A 19,510-nucleotide genomic window follows, 5' to 3' on the forward strand; every position below is an offset into this window, starting at 1 on the left:
GGATCCGGTGGGCAGGGGGCGGGCCCGGCGGGTGCTTCCGGCCAGTGCCCCACCCCGGGAATCACTGCGCGTACCCAGCTCTCAGGCTGTGAGGAGGCGGCCACTGTTAGCGGAGTACCGAGAATGCGGGCTGGACGCTCGGAGGAGCCCAGTGGCCCTGTGGCTCGAGTGAGCCGGTAGAAATCCTCGAGGCGCTTCGGAGACCTGTGGCTTAGGTGGAGCCGGCGTCGCCTGCACCCCCGAGCGTGGGCGAGTTTCCTTGTAGCTGGCGGCGCCTCAGGGACTGACTTAACGACTCCTGTTTAAATTCTCTTGGGTGTGAATAAGCCGGGACTCAGCCTTAAGTCTCCAAAGCTGCCAAAACAGGACACCTTTTAAGAGCTGACTTCTGTATCATCATCCATACCCCATTCTACTCTGTTTTTCAAAATGTACTTTGAACCAGCTGCATCAAATCCACCTGAGGCGGTGACTGAAAATGCAAACCCCAGGGCCCGGGCCCAGCATGCTTCCTGGAGCCCAAGGTTTACTCCTCCATTACAGTTTGAAATTAATCGCTATACATTAAGGCAGAGGCGAACCTGGAAAGAGGCTCAGTTCTCCAGGAAATTTAATTCCTGAGCGTTTGGTAGTATTTTGACCTGGACCAGCAAAGCTGACATCAGGGGGCAGCACCCCAGAAGAACTGTGCTTGTTGATACCGAGGGCTTAGACAGTAGAGACAGCAGTCCTGCTAACGGGCGCATTGAATCGTGGCCCAGCAGATTTACTCCATTATAAGTATGAGCTGATCTGTGTGAAGCAAACAAGATGTGTATTTACCGCCACTCCGAGTCCAAACTCTCCTCCCACGTAATGACATATTCAAATCAACCCCAACGTTTTTTCGTAGGTTATTGCTCCCCCCAAATCATAAATCTGAAGAATACCTTGGTTTCTCCACTTGAACCCTAGTTCATATGCCAGCTGGAAAAAGAATAAGTATTAAGTCATACGGTGATCCAGATTGAAGGAAGTTTGGGCCATGTTTTTATAAGTGCAGCTTTTCCTTCAGACACCATTAAATTGCTCTTGGTAAGTCCGCCTCCACGTTTACTCCTTTTCTCCTTAAAAGTGCCCCTCCGGTCCAGAGAGGTATACCTCTTAATGTTAACCCAGGGAAGAAAATGGTGTAAAATCAAGAATAGATTCCGACTTGAATGCTGCAAATTTTAAGCTGTTCTGTGGCAGGTAACCATCTTTAGAATATGTTCTTTTTTGGTATGCCATTTTGTGGAATGTCAATGCCTGAATAGTCATGGTCAGTGATATTGTCACAGAACTTTGCTCAAATTAATATTTATTGAATATCTACTCTGTATGAACTTCCTTTTTTAAAAAATTTTTATTGGAGTAGAGTTGATGTACAATGTTGTTTTAGTTTCAGGTGTACAGCACAGTGATGCAGTTATACATATACTTATATCCACTCCTTTAGATTTTTTTTCCCATATAGGCCATTAGAGTACTGGGTAGAGTTCCCTGTGCTACACAATAGGTCCTTATTAGTTATGTATTATATATACAGTGTAGTAGTGTGTATATGTCAATCCCAATCTCCCAATTTGTCCCTCCCACCCCCCTTTATGGACTTCCTAACCTTATATTTTATAGGCTGAGGTGCTTGGTAATATTTCTAACTTCATTCAGCAGGCATTTGTGCTAGATGCGTCTCACTATATTTTACTTAGTATATGTATTTAATAATGATCACCTCTCATGCCCAATCTTTTGAGTCCTCAGGAGCTACCAAGTCTTCCTAATGGCATCACTCCTTCCTAATGAAACAATCTTTAGAGACCCTGCCTAAATATTTACAAAACACTAAATTTGCCCCTAGCTTGATTTTATTTTTCTTCCTCTAATTACTCATTAATTTATGCTGGTTATATACTTATGTAAGCCAACTCTGATCATCTTTGGTGTCAAGCCAAGATGACAAATGATAAAATTAATCAATGCCTTCATGTTTTTGGCTAGGAAAAAGCAGCATAAAAAGGACAAAGAGCTCATAAGCTTTGGATCCAGACTACAGCTCAGTGACACATTAACCTCAGAAACCTACCCAAGTTCTCTGAGCCTTGGTTTCCTTACCTGAAAATAGGCATATTAGAACCTACATTGCAGGATTTTTGTGAGAGTCAGAGATGATTAAACCCAGTATAATAGGCTGCTATGAGTGATTTTTTTTTTTTTGCGGTACGCGGGCCTCTCACTGCTGTGGCCTCTCCCGTTGCGGAGCACAGGCTCCGGACGCGCAGGCCCAGCGGCCATGGCCCACGGGCCCAGCCGCTCCGCGGCACATGGGATCCTCCCGGACCGGGGCACGAACCCACGTCCCCTGCATCGGCAGGCGGACCCCTAACAACTGCACCACCAGGGAAGCCCTATGAGTGATATTTTTATCATAATGTTCAATGTTGTTATTATTTCTGTACTGAGATGCTTAGGTCTCTAGCAACTATACAGTGTAAACTTACTTCCACCTTAAAGTGAATGACTTTCACAGGCAAGACATGCATCAAAGATCATTTCATAACTTTTCTAATAATAAAAATCCACTCATCTCACTTAAAATGGGTCTCTCATTTTTAAAGCAGTGAGCACCTTTGAAAAGTTTTCATACCAGGCCATGTATTAATTCTCTACCAGTCTGTAAATTGGCTGCCCTTTGAAATAGATGCCCACCTTGTCCAATCAGTTAGTACACAAGAATTTGTATGGTACAAAACGTGGCTGCCCCTTTGCAAAGACTGGGTGGTTTCCCTTCCCTTATAAGAGGCTGTGGGCATGGCAGCAATGTATTTGACAAATCTACCACAACACAAGAGATAGAATGGAAAATTAATAGTTCAACTTCCTTGAAGAGATGGAAGAGGATGGAACCAAGAGCACAGAGAGTTTGATTTGGACCAGAAGGAGAGGAGACTTTATCTTCTGAAGGAGGATTGAAAGGATGGATGCATATGTGGATAAATTTATTGGTCTAGAGGCAGAGAATTTGTGGATTTCAGGCCTGGTGGCCTCACTTTCTTCTGTGACTTAGGAAGCAAGATTGTCTGAAGAGATGGAGGAATGGGAATTAAGTCCCATGGAATGTAGAAATGGCTTAGATTTGCAATTGAGAGAAAAGGGGAAAAAAGTAGAAGTTTGGATGTTCAGCTCTGAGGATCCAACTGAAAATGGAAGATTTGGATTGCTAATGGTTGTGCAGTTTTATCCAAAAGTAAACATTATCTGTTGTGTCTTTCAGAGTGGAAAAGAAAACTGAACTCAGTTCTACATTTTTCTAATTTGTCTTAAGTAGAACTTCTTTTCTAATCAATCTATTACATTAAAGCATAGGGTAGGTTATTTTTAAATTTTTATTTATTTATTTATTTATTTTTGCGGTACGCGGGCCTCTCACTGTTGTGGCCTCTCCCGCTGCGGAGCACAGGCTCCGGACGCACGGGCTCCGGACGCACAGGCTCAGCGGTCATGGCTCACGGGCCCAGCCGCTCCGCGGCATGTGGGATCTTCCCGGACCGGAGCATGAACCCGTGTCCCCTGCATCGGCAGGTGGACTCTCAACCACTGCGCCACCAGGGAAGCCCGGGTAGGTTATTTTTGTCAGATTATTCATAGGACTTTTAAAATGGTAAAGTCATTCTACTCTTAAGATTGCATGATGACATACGTAGCATTCAAAGTTACAGTTATCTACTAGACTTTTAAAGAAGTTATTAAAGAAGATGGCCTCCTGGTGAAGTAACAGTAAAGAAAGGAAAAAGCTAAATTCTGGGAGGAAAAGGGTAAGCTGTCTGAAAGGATAGAAAATATTAAGAACATGGTTTCTGAAGTTAGAATTCCTGGCTTTTAAAATTCCAGCTTCACTTAATATCTGTGAGAAAAAGGGTAGGCTCTCTATGAAAGGATAGAAAATACTAAGAACATGGTTTCTAAAGTTAGAATTCCTGGCTTTTAAAATTCCAGCTTCATCACTTAATATCTGTGAGATTTTAAACAAGTTAAACTCTTTGCCTCAATTGTTTTCTGTAGTGAGGAAGATACCTATGTCATGGGATTGTCCAGCGGATTAACTGAAACAGTTAACATAAGTGCTTTATATAGTTCCTGGCCCCAAATAAGTATCAGTTACTTTTAGTAAACAGAATTAAAATTTCTTATTATCACTTTTAATCAAGTAAACTGACAAATGGCCAGCTCTTCGTAGATATTTATTATCTCACAACTACATTAAGCAGCTAACTTTGTGCCTATGCCAAGAAGGTTTTATCTCTAGTATCTTAGTGCCCTGCTGTTTCATCTTTCCTTTGTCAGTTAATGATTCAGTGCTTACTTGTTTTTTACTGCAGTAGAAGAAGCCAACAGAGGAGGGGTCCATGTGTATGGACAGAGCTGGAGTGATCCATGCTTCAACGGCAGTCCCTTCAACCTTGCTTGAATGTGGAGGCTGCATAGATCACAAGCTCCGCAGACTGCAAGACAGCTTTGCTCCAAAGAAGCTGACCACTGTATGGTTCCCCAGCGTATCAAAGCTAACCTGAATTATTTAAGTTGTGTTTCAGTTGATGAATAGAACTTCACGGAACCACACAACAACAATGGAGGTGACCTGCTGTTTTACATTCTCTATTATACCCTGCTAAGGAAGTTATTTTGCAGTGACAAAGCTTCTTTTCTAGTGTCCTGACAAATCCTAGGATTTTGATGTTGGGAATTCTTCCCTCCCATCAAATTTTGGTTCTAAATCCACAGAACTATTTGAGAAACCAGGTAGAAAATTATGGTAAGTTTAAATTACCAATATGCTTTCTATAATGACTTTCAACAAGCCGGCACTATTGCTCAGAAACATAATTTCCTCCAGAAGTCCCCTCCATCCAAAATATATTGTTATCCTGTTACAGAAATAAATAATATTTTCCAAATCCTGGTAAAAATCTTTCTTCTCACACACACACACAAAAAAAATCTTTCTTCTCCCCTATATTTTTCAAGAACAAGCATAGGTGATAGCAATTGTGTTTTAACATCTTATTTTTTTTCTGAAATGTTAGTTTTCCAAAATTGAAAAATATTTTTGATCTGTTGGATCTTTTAGACAATTGGTTGGCTGACTTTAAAGCCATGAGTGTTTTCTTATCATTCCAAAGAATGGAGAACTTTCAGAACACAAGTTTATTAGTTCATCAGTTAGGCAATTTTTTACTTAGTTCATTAATGGCAATTTCATGTTGTCTCACTAGCCCGTGCAGGAACCAAACTTCTTTTAGTTTTTGTTCACTGTTTTGTTCTAGGATAAACCCATCTTGTTGCTTTGCTTGTATTATATATCAGTAAATATTAAAACACAATAATACCTAAGCTAGAAAAGCAATGTAGGCACCTCTGGACTCACACACTTGGTTGCAGCTACTTTAGTAAATAGGGTAGATCACACTACAATTGAAGCGACCTTTATGTTTCCAGAAACAACACCCCTCGTTACCCCACTTTACCTTTCTTGTCTTACATCTTACACTGCCTTGTAAGGCATCTTACACTTGCCTGATTCTGTACTCCAGGAGAAAGTAGTTGCTGCTAAATCATTCATTGGTTAATACCTTAGATGCAAGGACCATGGTGAAAACTTTTTTGATTCCCAAATATTTATTCCATGTCTTACATGAAGTATACTGTCAACAACTATTTGTTGAAAGGGTGTACAAATGAATGAATAAATGAAAATAGAACAAACAGGCAGTATGGGAAGCTAAAATAATATTGCTTTGTATTTATACAGTATAATTATTTTATTTTCCCAGCTATCCCATGATATATGAAGAGCAACATTTATATCACGTTGTGGGTGTGGAAATCAAGAGGTTAGTAGATGCCTTACCTAAAGTCATCCAACAAGTATTTAGTAGAACAAGTTCTAGAATGTGATTGATGGAAACAGAGCTGTCTTTAATGCCTACCCTATTTATGACAAATGAGCAGTGACTACAAAAAGTGTCACTTGTAGCTGAGGCTAAAAGATAAATTTAACACATAGTGCTATAGCACTTACTATTGGCTAACCACCCAACATTTAGTCCCCCTGTTTCATTGGAATCAATGTGTAAGTATTCACCTCTCAGGAAGATCACTCTATCCCCACCTCAGGAGAAAAATCCCGATTGGTTTAACCCAATCCCAGTAACTCTATTTTTCTTAATGGTTTTAGTTTAAGAAAGAGCATGTGATTCAGTTCTAGCCACTAAGATATGAGGGTCAGTCTCCTGAAAAGTTTCTGGGAAAGATTTTTGGTTCTAGGAAAGAGACAAATAATGGGGCAATGAACAGTCAACTGTCAATGGATTGGAGATTCTGTTGAGTCAGAGGAATATTGCATTTGGCGCAGTAAAATATTCTGGAAGGAAAGGAGATAGTATTCAGTGAATGAAATGCTTAATGTATATTTTGAAGGTGGTACAGTATTTGTTATTGATTAAATGAGACATTTTAGAATATGAGATTAAGAAAGCTTAGCCAAGGTAAATTACAGAATATAAATCTTTCAGAAGTAAGGAGGCAGGTTGGTTGTTTGGCCTGGGGCACCCAAGCACTCGAGGCTACAGCTTTTTGGTGGGGCTAATGGCGGACTCCGGGAGGGCTCAGGAGGGCTCACGCCAGGCAGTGCTTTCCGGAACTTCTGCTGCCAGTGTCCTTGTCCCCGCGGTGAGCCACAGCCAACCCCCACCTCTGTGCGGGAGACCCTCCAACAGTAGCAGGTATACATCCAAAAGAATTGAAAACAGATATTCAAACAAAACTTGTACATAAAAGTTCATAGCAGCACTATTCACAATAGTCAAAAGGAAACAATCCAGATAGCCAACTGATGAATGGATAAAATGTGATATGGCCATACAATTGTAATACCATTCAGCCACAAAAAGGAGCAAAGTACATGCTGCAACGTGGATAAACCTTGAAAATTTTATGGTTTATAAATCAAGGAGCTAAGCATGGCCCTCCAGCCAACAACCAGGGACAAACTGAAGTCCTCAGTCCAACATCCAGTAAGGAATCAAATCCCACCATCAACCATGTGGGTGAGCTGGGAAGGGCACCCTGCCCCAGTTGGGCCTTGAGAGAACTGCAGCTTTGGGAACACTTGTTTGCAACCTCGTGAGAGACCCTGAGCTGGAGGACCCAGATAAGCCATGCCCAGATTCCTGACCTGCAGAAACTGTTTCTCCTGTGGAACATCAAAATCACCATAGTGGGGACTTCCCTGGTGGCACAGTAGTTAAGAATTCGCCTGCCAATGCAGGGGACATGGATTCAATCCCTGGTCCGGAAAGATCCCATGTGCTGCAGAGCAACTAAGCCCGTGCACCACAACTACTGAGCCTGCGTGCCTAGAGCCTGTGCTCTGCAACAAGAGAAGCCACCGCAGTGAGAAGCCCGCACCCCACAACAAGGAGTAGCCCCTGCTAGCCGCAACTGGAGAAAGCCTGCTCGCAGCAATGAAGACCCAACCCAGCCAAAAATATAAATAAATAAATAATTTTAAAAAATATTCTAAAATAAAAGTAAGGAGGCCAAAAAAAAAGGCCAAAAAATCCTGGCCCGAAACTTTTGCTCCTGGCTGTAAATTTCTGTTCCTACTGGACTTAAGCCCCAGTAGCTTCTCACCTTCCACTAGCCTATACACCCCACCCCCTACCCCACCCCTAAAAATCCCCACCTCACTCAGCAACTATCCCATGAATGTTATTAAAATAAATTATTTTACACAGACATTTTGTTTTTAATAGATGCTACTGATGGTTTGGAAAGATGAAAGAGATCAACAACAAAAAGATGTCAGTAATTTAAAATATAATATTAAAAAACTTTATTCTTAAAATGAGAGAGATACACATACAAGGAAGAGAAAACTGCCCTGGACACTAGCATGTCCAATTGTGATGACTAGATATGCTGCAGCCATCTTGCAACCAGAGAGGAGCCAGCTTGAAAACAAAGCTAACACAATGAGATCACACAGCAGAAAATTAAAAGAACCTGAATCCTTGATAATCCTAATGAGCTGATGGATTAAACCTGGAGTATACCTACTATGGGTTTTCTGTCATCTCAAGTAATAAATGCTTTTACTGTTTAAACCAATGTTTCATTATTTTCTGTAGAAAGCCGATTGGGGTAAGTACCTATTAACCCCACTTAACCACTTAGGATGTCCTTTCAGTGCTTTTCTTGATTGTGCTTAAGTCATCTGAGAATAACAGAAAATCACAGGTGGTGATTTTCTGATTCCAACCCTTTAGATATTACTTTGGATTCTCATTCTGAATGATCATAGTTAATAAAGCATAGAAAGCACTGGGAAGAGTAGGAAGTAGTTGGGTAGGATGAGATATCTGGTGATGGAGGTGATCCTGGTCAGGTAAGATGAAGTGTAAGCCAAGCAGGAGATGCAAATGAAAACAGAAGGCAACGATTCTTTTTTTGGGGGGTGGTGGTGGTGGTATTCTAACCTTTATTATTTTTTAATTTTTTAATTTAAGTTCTATTTTATATTGGAGTATAGTTGATTTACAGTGTTGTGTTTCAGGTGTACAGCAAAGCAATTCAGTTTTACATAAACATATATACATTCTTTTTCAGATTCTTTTCCTATATAGGTTATTACAGGTTATTGAGTAGAGTTCCCTGTGCTATACAGTAGGTCCTTGTTGATTATCTGTTTTATACATCTTAGTGTGTATATGTTAATCCCAAACTCCTAATTTATCCCTCGCCTCTACATTTCCCCTTTGGTAACCGTAAGCTTGGTTTCAAGATCTGTGAGTCTGTTTCTGTTTTGTAAATAAGTTCATTTGTATCATCTTTTTATTAGGTTCTACATATAAGTGATATCATATGATATTTGTCTTTCTCTGTCTGACTTACTTCACTTAGTATGATAATCCCCAGGTCCATCCATGTTGCTGCAAATGGCATTATTTCATTCTTTCTTTATGGCTGGGTAGTATTCTATTGTGTATATGTACACAACTTCTTTATTCATTCCTCTGTCAATGGACATTTAGGTTACTTCCATGTCTTGGCTATTGTGAATAGTGCTGCAGTGAACATTGGGGTGTATATATCTATTTGAATTATGGTTTTCTCTGAATATATGTCCAGGAGCAGGATTAACTGACCATAGGGGCATGGGTTTATTTCTGGGCTTTCTATCCTGTTCCATTGAGCTATATTTCTGTTTTATGTGTGTGTCTGTACCATACTGTTTTGATTACTATAGCTTTGTAGTGTAGTCTGAAGTCAAGGAACCTGATTCCTCCAGCATTGTTTTTCTTTCTCAGGATTGCTTTGGCTATGTAGAGTCTTTTGTGTTTCTATACAAATTTAAATTTTTTTCTACTTCTGTGAAAAATGCCATTGATAATTTGATAGGGGTTGCATTGAATCTGTAGGTAGCCTTGGGTAGTATAGTCATTTTGACAATATTGATTCTTTCAATCCAAGAACATGGTATATCTTTCCAACTGTTTGTGTCATCTTTGATTTCTTTCATCAGTGTCTTATAGTTCTCAGAGTACAGGTCTTTTACCAACTTAGATTTATTCGTAGGTATTTTATTCCTTTTGATGCAATGGTAAATGGGATTGTTTCCTTAATTTCTCTTTCTGATATTTCATTGTTAGTGTTTATGAATGCAAGAGATTTCTGTGCATTAATTTTGTATCCTGCAACTTTACTGAATTCATTGATGAGCTCTAGTAGTTTTTTGGTAGAATCTTTATGATTTTCTATGTAAAGTATCATGTCATCTGCAAACAGTGACAGTTTTACTTCTTCTTTTCCAATTTGTATTCCTTTTATTTCTTTTTCTTCTCTGATTGCTATAGCTAGGACTTCCAAATCTATGTTGAATAAAAGTGGTGAGAGTGGACATCCTTTTCTTGTTCCTGATATTAGATGAAATGCTTTCAGCTTTTCACTGTTGAGAATGATGTTAGCTGTGGGTTTGTCATATGTGGCAGAAGGCAATTATTCTGAACAGACCCTTAGAAAGCCAGTCTTAGGGACATAAGAGCCATATCTTTGGGGAGAGTTGTGAAACCCACATTATACTAATGTTCTTCTCTCCAGGAGAGAAGTCAGTGTTCATGGGATATCACAGGGTTCTTGTCATGCTTGTCTTCTTCAGAAACAGACCTAAGTTCTGATGTGTCTCATGATGACATGATGATCTAAAAATGAGAAGCTTGATTTTAATTTTTCCTGTAAACATGCAAGAGGTCCATGGTATTGCTCTCTTTCAGCCTGGCACAAGTCTCATAAACTAGAAGATAACCTTAACATTCAATCTATGGTAGTTCTCCCCCATGACCTTTGCCCTTTTCTAAACATATTCGTAAAGACATAGTAATATTCTACTGTGAATTATATGAGAGCTCTTAACATGGATTTAAACAGTAAATTTAACAAATAGGCTGCTCTTTGCCTGATGACTCAGAGGTTGTTAATTATTCTTCAATTTTAGGCATTTGGAAGAAAAAATTAATTCCTTAATATACTGTATTCAATTGAGTTCAAACCATAAAGAGGAAAGAAATAATAAGAATTAGAGTAGAAATAAATGAAATAGAGAATAGAAAAACAATAGAATCAATGAAACCAAAAATTGATTCTTTGAAAAAAATCAACAAATTGAGAAACCTAAAGATTAAGAAAAAAAAAGAATACTCAAATTACTAAAATCAGAAATTAAAGAGGGAACATTACTACTGACCTTACAGGAATAAAAAGCATTATAAGAGAATACTATGAACTCTATGTGCCAATAAATCAGATAACCTGGATGAAATGGACAAATTCCTAGAAATACACAAACTACCAAAACTAAAGAAGAAATAGAAAATCTGAATAGACCTATAACAAGTAAGAAGATTGGATTAGCAATAGAAAATATCCCAACACAGAAAAGCCTAGGACCAGATAACTCCATTCGGTGAATTCTACAAACATTTAAAGAATAAACATGACTACTTCTCAAACTCTTCCAACAAATAGAAGAGGAAAGAATACTTCTTAACTCATTGTATGAGGCTGACATTATCCTAATACCAAAACCAGACAAAAAGACACTACAAGAAAAGAAAACTACAGACCAGTTTTTCTTGTGAATTTATTGATAGATACAAAACTCCTCAATAAAATGCTAACAGATAGAATTCAGCAGCATGTTAAAAGGATTATACACCAGGACCAAGGGGGATTTATCCCAGAAATGCAAGTGTAGTTCAACACACAAAATCAGTCAGTGTAATTCACCACATAAATAGAATGAAGGAGGGGAAGCACATGACCATCTCAATTGATGTTGAAAAAGCATTTGACAAAATCCAACATTCCTTCATGAGAAAACACTCATTAAACTAGAACTAGAAGGGAACTTTCTCAACATGATAAAGGCTATATATAAAGAACTCCCAGGTAACATCATCCTCAAGGGAAAAATACTGAAAGCTTTTCCCCTAAAATCTGTGTTGGGTGTTTGAAAGTCAAACATTCAGAAACCATTAGATGTTCTTTAAAAAAGAATCCATTTTGGGGGCTTCCCTGGTGGCACAGTGGTTAAGAATCCGCCTTCCAATGCAGGGGACACGGGTTCAAGCCCTGGTCTGGGAAGATCCCACATGCTGTGGAGCAACTGAGCCCGTGCGCCATAACTACTAAGCCTGTGCTCTAGAGCCCTCGAGCCACAACTACTGAGCCCACGTGCCACAACTACTGAAGCCCATGTGCCTAGAGCCCGTGCTCCACAACAACAGAAGCCACTGCGATGAGAAGCCCATGCACCGCAACGAAGAGTAGCCCCCGCTCGCCACAACTATAGAAAACCCACGTGCAGCAATGAAGACCCAATGCAGTCAAAAATAAATAAATAAACCAAAATTTATTTAAAAATAAAAAGAATCCATTTTCTTAAAGTTTCTGGAAAAAAGAATGTTCTCGGGCTTCCCTGGTGGCGCAGTGGTTGAGAGTCCGCCTGCCAATGCACGGGACGCGGGTTCGTGCCCCGGTCCGGGAAGATCCCACACGCCGCGGAGTGGCTGGACCCGTGAGCCATGGCCGCTGGGCTTGCACGTCTGGAGCCTATGCTCCGCAACGGGAGAGGCCACAACAGTGAGAGGCCCGCGTACCGCAAAAAAAAAAAAAAAAAAAAGAATGTGCTCCTCCGTATTAAAACCTCTTCATAATGAACATTGCTACATTGTACATTAGGCACAAGTATTATTGAAGTTTTAAAAGAATTGTTATTGTTCATGCAACTGGAGTATTTAATGTTTATTTCATAAATACATTTTGCAAACAATAGGAAATCTAGAGGACATTCTTTGAAGTATGAAGCAGTGGTGCTTAATTTTGGGGTACTTTTATTTATCCTCTGTTTTACACATGAATACAATAAAACCTTTTTTAAGAAATTCAAAATTTTTAAGGAGAATGCAGAAAAGCATTTGATGATCTGGGATGTAGATGAGGGGTGGCTTTTTTTTTTTTTTTTAAGTCCTTTCTAGACTCTTAATGTTTGGGCCAATTACTGTGATGGAGTTTCTGCCCTCAGACCAAATCCCAGTGATAAGATATCTGTTCTTCACATGAGCAATAACTGGAGTACATAGGATAAAACAAAATATTAAATGTCTGTCACAGTATAGAAGAAGTGAGGAAAGTGTAAAGTGATAAGGTGCTAGTCACCTCAGAGTGGTCAGTTCAGATATGGTGATGCAGCAGAGTAGAAACTCGTCAGAAAGGAAAGGTGTCAGGCAGGAGATAAATATGTGCCCACATTATCCAATGTCAAGAGCTGAAAACTGTTTTGAATTTTTATCCTGAAGATAGAAATGACATCCTTATGAGAAATTGAACATTAAATAGATATGTATTAAACCGGTTTTGCTTGTTGACACATTTGTTTATTTATTTGACAGTTACTGAGTGGCTACGTGGTAGTTTTTAGGCCTTAGAATTAACCTAAGGCAAAATTGTGAAGTAAAAATTTTCATTTCAGTCATTTTCCCTCTTTATACTGTGCTCTTTTTTGGATTCTTCAGCCTTCCTTTTCCTCCCTCAGGCTTTGGAGCTTAGAAACTAATAACATTAAAGCTCCGGTGACAGGAGTGACAGGACTCTAGGATAAAAGATGGTTGTGTTCAGAGGAAGAGAAAGTGTGTGTTTAGGAAAGAAGCAGCACCAAGTTGTAAATTCTATTACCTGTGGATAGGTAGAATTATGGTGTACTTTATATTCTTTTTGCTTTTCTACTGTAATGATATGCCTTGCTATCATAATACATGAAAAAGAGTACATATAAGAAAAGTAACAGCAAAAGGAATGTGTTAAAAATTATTTCTACCATTTCAGTTTTTTTTCTTTCTAATTCATTTTTTAGTCCATCAGGCCTGCTTTGCTTGTTTGGCAATGTCCTTTAAATTGTTTAAAAACTTTTCCAAATTGGTAAAAGCTTAATGTTTCCAAGTACTACAGACTTTTATAACTATTATGCATCATGCAAACATCATGAGGTGTGGTATGAGGCAATGAACATTTTAAGTTGCTTTAAAATTTAAGTATTGGACATTTAGGGTGCTCTCAACTTTACACAGTTACTAATGGAGTTGAACAAATATAACTGGTTAGTATTTTTAACCAAATATTTTGACTAAATCATTGCATTGCTTTGGAGTCTTGAAGGATACAATATACCATGAAGGAAAAGCATAGAGTAGATTAGGATGTGACTGTGCACAACTAAAACGGTACTTTGTCATTTTCCTTTTTCTCATTTTTGAAAGTAGTTGATAGCTACTTTTTCTTTTTCCCTTTCTTTCTCTCAGCGTATGAAGATTACCAGTATAAAAGCAAGAGGTGAAGTTATCTGCAAATATACAAACTTGTATCTATCCATTGGGTCTTCCTGCTGCAGATGACTCTCTTGCATTTTCAGATATTCCTTCTCATGTTTCTTCAGTTTCTTGGTTTGTACCTTAATATTGTAAGCCTGCTCCATTATACTTCTTGCATTTTCCTCTGCCTTGTATCTCTGAATAACTTTAGAAAGCTAACTCTGAAGAACTGTAAAGTACCTTCAGAATCAGCTTGCAGAAGATCTTCCTTTGAGGTCTTTAGGAGAGCCAAGGCTACGTGAAAGGTTATGTTCAAACCCTCACAAAGTGTAAGTCAATGATGTGGAAGACCATGCAGAGTGGGAACTTGTCAGTAAAAGGAGTGAGAAACCACTGGGATGCACACATACGAGCTTCCAGGTTCAGATTAGAAAAATGGTCGTGGAGGTCCAGTAACTGCTCTTGCATTAGTCTTTCCAGCTGATACAATTTGCAGTGAAGGTCTTCAAAGCTGTTTTTGCAGAAGTCTCATAAATCATAGTCATTCATGATTTTCACCAAAACACAGAATGCTTGTTCCTCTGGCAAATGCAGCTGCGATACAGCAGCAAGAAAAGACTGCCCTTGACAGTACCCAGTGTCTCTGTTGTAGACAGAGTAGGCCTTGCAAATCTTGTAGAGCGATTCCTGGCCATCTCCTCTGGTATCTTTAAAGTAATCATGTGCAGGAAATGTCTGATGAATATATCTCTAGTAATAACACTCTCCTGGGCTGAGTCCATTGTGATAAGAAAATGATATCTATCGAGCATTGCCTGGTTGTCATGGCAGCCTGCTAATAATTACCATACCTCTGCCCTCAATGCTTCAGGAACAGCACTCTTCACCACAGTGGATAGCCCTTTCTGTCGTGCACCAAGGTTATTGTGCCATCTTCCTAACAATTCTCCCCAAGAATATAGGATCTTCTCAGGACAATGCTTAGAACATCACCTGTTCCACTTGAGAGTTCATTATCACTCTTCTCTTCTGCTTCATCCTCCTAGGGTGACACTGGACCCCATCTGCTAGTAGCAGTGTGATTCGTTCCTCCTTCTCAGACTCTTGCTGTAGACTTACCACCTCATCTATTGCATTTCCAGCATTGGTATGGCCTTTTCCCTCAGACTGTTTCAACCTCATGAAGAAAGTCTCTGTGAAAGTCTTTCTGCTAAAATGCCAAAATCACTTATTTGCAGGGTATACATGTACTGCTGTCTCCAGGTGAAAATAGGCTCCATCACGTCCATGACTCCCATATCCATTGCCACAGTCCTATGCACTCATTTATCTTTTGGAGTTTCTTCATTAAGTGCCAGAAATATTGGTTCATTGGTGTTCCACATGCCGGTGATAACATAAGCTCTTCCATCATAGCTCTTTCCCATGGCTTCCATATCCAGTAAATAAATGTCACAGTTCTTCACATTTCAACCTGGGCTTAATAAGATTCCAAAGCATCTTTCAGCAGCTAATTCTTTGTTAGAAAGTTGCTGCGCTGTAATCACAACCTTCTTTTCTATTCCTTGTTTTAATTTGACAGTGTTTAATTGACAGTATTTTTTAAAGTTTAATATTAGTATAAAAGATTATAAAGTGAGGAGTAAAAGTCTTCCTCTATCTAATTTCCCCTATTCAAATTTCCAAAGGTAAAACCATTGTTTCTTCTATAACCAGGCATTTGTTATTAGAATGCAAACATATGTATATCTATGTGTGTAAATATGTATCTATGTACACACACACACACACACACACACACACACACACACACATACACGGGATTTTGTTAATGGTTCCACAGCATTTATTGTATGGTTGTACCATAGTTATTTAACGGGTCCCCCCATGATGACATTTATTTGTTTATTTATTTATTTATTTTGGGGGCTGTGTTGGGTCTTTGTTGCTGCGCGCAGGCTTTCTCTAGTTGGGGTGAGCAGGGGCTACTCTTCGTTGAGGTACACAGGCTTCTCACTGCAGTGGATTCTCTTTTTGTGGAGCACGGGCTCAGTAGTTGTGGCTCTAGAGCTTAGTTGTTCCATGGCATGTGGGATCTTCCTGGACCAGGGCTTGAATCCATGTCCCCTGCATTGGCAGGCGGATTCTTAACCACTGTGTCACCAGGGAAGTCCTCGTGATGACATTTAGATGGTTTCCTGTTATACACTACCTCAAGCAATGTTGCAGTAATCATATATATTTGTATATGAGTTTATGTGTAAGGTAAATTTCTAAAAGTGGAATTTCTAAGTTAACAGGTGTTTCACCATCAGTAGATGTTACCAAGTTGTTCTATAAGAATGTTATACCAGTTTACACTACCACCAACAGTTTATGGGAATGTCTTGTTTCCCTTCCCTCTGGCCAACACTGAGCATCATCAATCTTTTTAATCTTTGCCAGTGTGAGAGATGAAAAATGACATCCCACTCCTGGCTTTTATTTTGTTTAGAAGTGTTAATATGAAAAGTCTTAGTGATTGATGAAACCATACAGCAGTAAGTAAAGTACGAAAGAATGTGTTAAATTGAAACTACCACTGTGAACCATAGAAAGCAGTCCAGTGCAGCCACAGTAGCAGCACTTTTGCTTATCACCAGTGCTTATAAATATACCTCTGAAGCCCATAGTTTGACCTCTAATGTCATTCTCTTCTAGAGGAAACCAAGATTTTTGAGGATAGTTAATGTCATGCCCTTCAGCAGGAAAAAAATCAGGAAGCATCCAGGAATTCCTGTTTTGTTTTGTTTTTTTCAAGGAAGTCAGGATGTTCTTGGGATCATTAGAGGCAACTCTAAAAAAGCCAAACAGGCCAGTTTAAGGGGGTTCCTTTTAACCAAGTTGAGGCAATGTGATCATAAAAAAATTATAATAATCATGTTAAATTAGAACTCATTGAATTTTTAAAAGACCATAAGTTTCTAATAATGCCCCAAAGGAAAATTTATACAAGGTATAAAGATGATAGTCGTAATATAAAAAGGTGAATAGATTATGTTTAGCTTCTGTTAATTCTAGTAAGTAGGAAAATGCTTATTATATAATACAGTGTTAATATTATAATATAATAATATTTCTATTAAGTATATTCATTCATAAAGAAGAGGTAAGTTCCTGTTTCAGTGTGAACAGAAAGAATGAACCATTTGTGAATTTTTTCCAACAGTTCTGAAAAAAAAAGGAAACTGTATCAAACAAAAGAAGGGCCAGTTAGCAAGTGGGCGGGCAGTTAAACAGATTAGCACCACTGGTCACATACAGTAACCATTTAAATGAGAATCCAACAGTGTATTTCAAGATGTGCTTCAAGATGACAAATCAGACAAATGTCCCCCCAAACGAAAGCTAACTGCACACACGCATTCTCTCATCTGCCTGGTAATAAAACATTTAGATGACCTTATAATTATAATGAAGTTCTATTAAGACATACATAAGTTTCCAAGTATACCAACATACCATGTCAATAATCATCATGAAAGGATAAAAATTAGGTACAGCCAGCTTACAGAATGCCTCAATTATAGTAAAAACACTGCATTTTCTAAAATTGAAATCTATACATATGATATATATGAAGGATAATGATGTAAGCTGAATAAAGTTCCTCAAGATGTCCATGTTCTAATTCTCCAGAACCTGTGAATTTTACTTTACATGGCAAAAGGGATTTTGCAGATGTGATTAAGAACCTTGAGATGGGGACTATTTTGGATTGGCCAGGTGGGCTGATATAATCACAGCGCTCCTTGTAAGACAGTCAAAGGAGTTCAGGTCAGAGAAGAAGAGGATGTGATGCTGGAAGAAGAAAACGTAGCACGATGCCTTGAAGATGGAGATAGGGGCCACAAGTAAAGAAATACAGCAGGCCACTAGAAGCTGAAAAAGTCAAGGAAATAGATTCTCCTCTTAGAGTCTCCAGAAAGAACCAGCCCTGACAATACCTTGATGTTAGCTCAGTGAAATTGATTTCGAACTTTTGAACCCCAGAACAGTAAGAGAACAAATTTGTATTGTTTCAAACCACTAAATTTGTGGTAATTTGTCTTGTGAATGGCAGTCTTCTACCTGTATTTTCACATACTCTTCTGTGTCTGTCTATTTGCAAATTTCCTCTTCTTACAGGGCTACCAGTCAAATTGGCTTAGGGCCCACCCTAATGACCTCATTTAACTTAATCATCTCTTTAAAGATGCCTCTCCAAATACAGTGGCATTCTAAGGTACTGGGGAGTAGGACTTCAACATATGAATTTTTGGGGGGTGGGGTGCACAATTCAGTCCATAACAATATATAAGATTAATAAATGGTAGTGAATTCTTCCTCTCTACACAGAGAAGGTCTGGAACATTAAAGAACATAAAAGAGTTCCCAAAAGAGACCACATTCCTCTCAGAGTATCAGTGTTCCCCAAAACTATGATGTGTCCTTCCATATTGAAATAAGCTTTCGTGAATTCTTTATAGAAAGAAAAAAATACACTATCATCCCTACTTCATTTTATTTTTAATTTTCAAAAGTAATTTATGATGCTAGTAATGACCAATTGGAAATGGCAATTTTAAAACAATACCATTTATTGCAATAGTATATTAGTCAGTGTCCTCCAGAGAAAAAAAACCAATGGGATCTGTATAGACAGAGCGAAAGAAATAGATTTATTTGAAGGAATTGGCTCCCAATTATGGAAGCTGACAAGTCCAAAATAGGCAGGGAGGGCTGGCAGGCTGAAGACCTAAGGAAGAGCAGGTGTTGTAGTTTAAGTCCAAAAGCTGTCTGCTGCAGAATTGTTTCTTATTTGAGGGAGGTCAGTCTTTTGTTCTATTCAGGCCTTCAGTTAACACCCATATTATGGGGGGCAATCTGGTTTACTCAAAGTCTACTGATTTTTTAAAAAAATTTTTATTGGAGTATAGTTGATTTACAGTGCTGTCTTAGTTTCAGGTGTACAACAAAGGGAATCAGTTATGCATATACATATATCCACTCTTTTTTTAGATTCTTTTCCCATATAGGCCATTACAGAGTACTGAGTAGAGTTCCCTGTGCTATACAGTAGGTCCTTATTAGTTATCTATTTTATATATAGTAGTATACATGTCAATCCCAATCTCCCAATTTATCCCTCCCGTTAACCCCTGGTAACCATAAGTTTGTTTTCTACATATGTAACTCTATTTCTGTTCTGTAGATAAATTCATTTGTACCCTTTTTTATAGATTCCACATATAAATGATATCATATGATATTTATCTTTCTCTGACTTACTTCACTCAGTATGACAATCTCTCAGTCCATCCATGTTGCTGCAAATGGCATTATTTCATTTTTTTATGACTAATAGTCCATTGTATATATGTGCCCCATCTTTATCCATTCCTCTGTCAATGGACATTTAGGTTGCTTCTATGTCCTGGCTACTGTAAATAGTGCTGCAATGAACATTTTTTCTTCTGCCCATTTTTTATATATATATTTTTAAATGTTGAGCCTTCATTTTTTAATTTATTTATTTTTATTTTTGGCTG

General features: G+C 38.6%; 1 long non-coding RNA gene and 1 pseudogene across 1 annotated transcript; one reads left to right on the forward strand and one right to left on the reverse strand.

The window, feature by feature from the left end:
- The first annotated feature begins 1,085 nt into the window (after window positions 1-1,085).
- On the forward strand, window positions 1,086-4,973 carry LOC137209039 (uncharacterized). Its single transcript, XR_010935875.1, has 2 exons — window positions 1,086-3,637; window positions 4,398-4,973. It is a non-coding gene; the product is annotated as an uncharacterized lncRNA (long non-coding RNA).
- Window positions 4,974-13,927: 8,954 nt separating this feature from the next.
- Window positions 13,928-15,391, reverse strand: LOC137208460 (rab GTPase-activating protein 1-like pseudogene; annotated as a pseudogene).
- Between the last annotated feature and the right edge of the window lie 4,119 nt (window positions 15,392-19,510).

This window comes from Pseudorca crassidens, chromosome 16, assembly GCF_039906515.1.
Source record: "Pseudorca crassidens isolate mPseCra1 chromosome 16, mPseCra1.hap1, whole genome shotgun sequence".
NCBI classification, from domain to species: Eukaryota; Metazoa; Chordata; class Mammalia; order Artiodactyla; family Delphinidae; genus Pseudorca; species Pseudorca crassidens.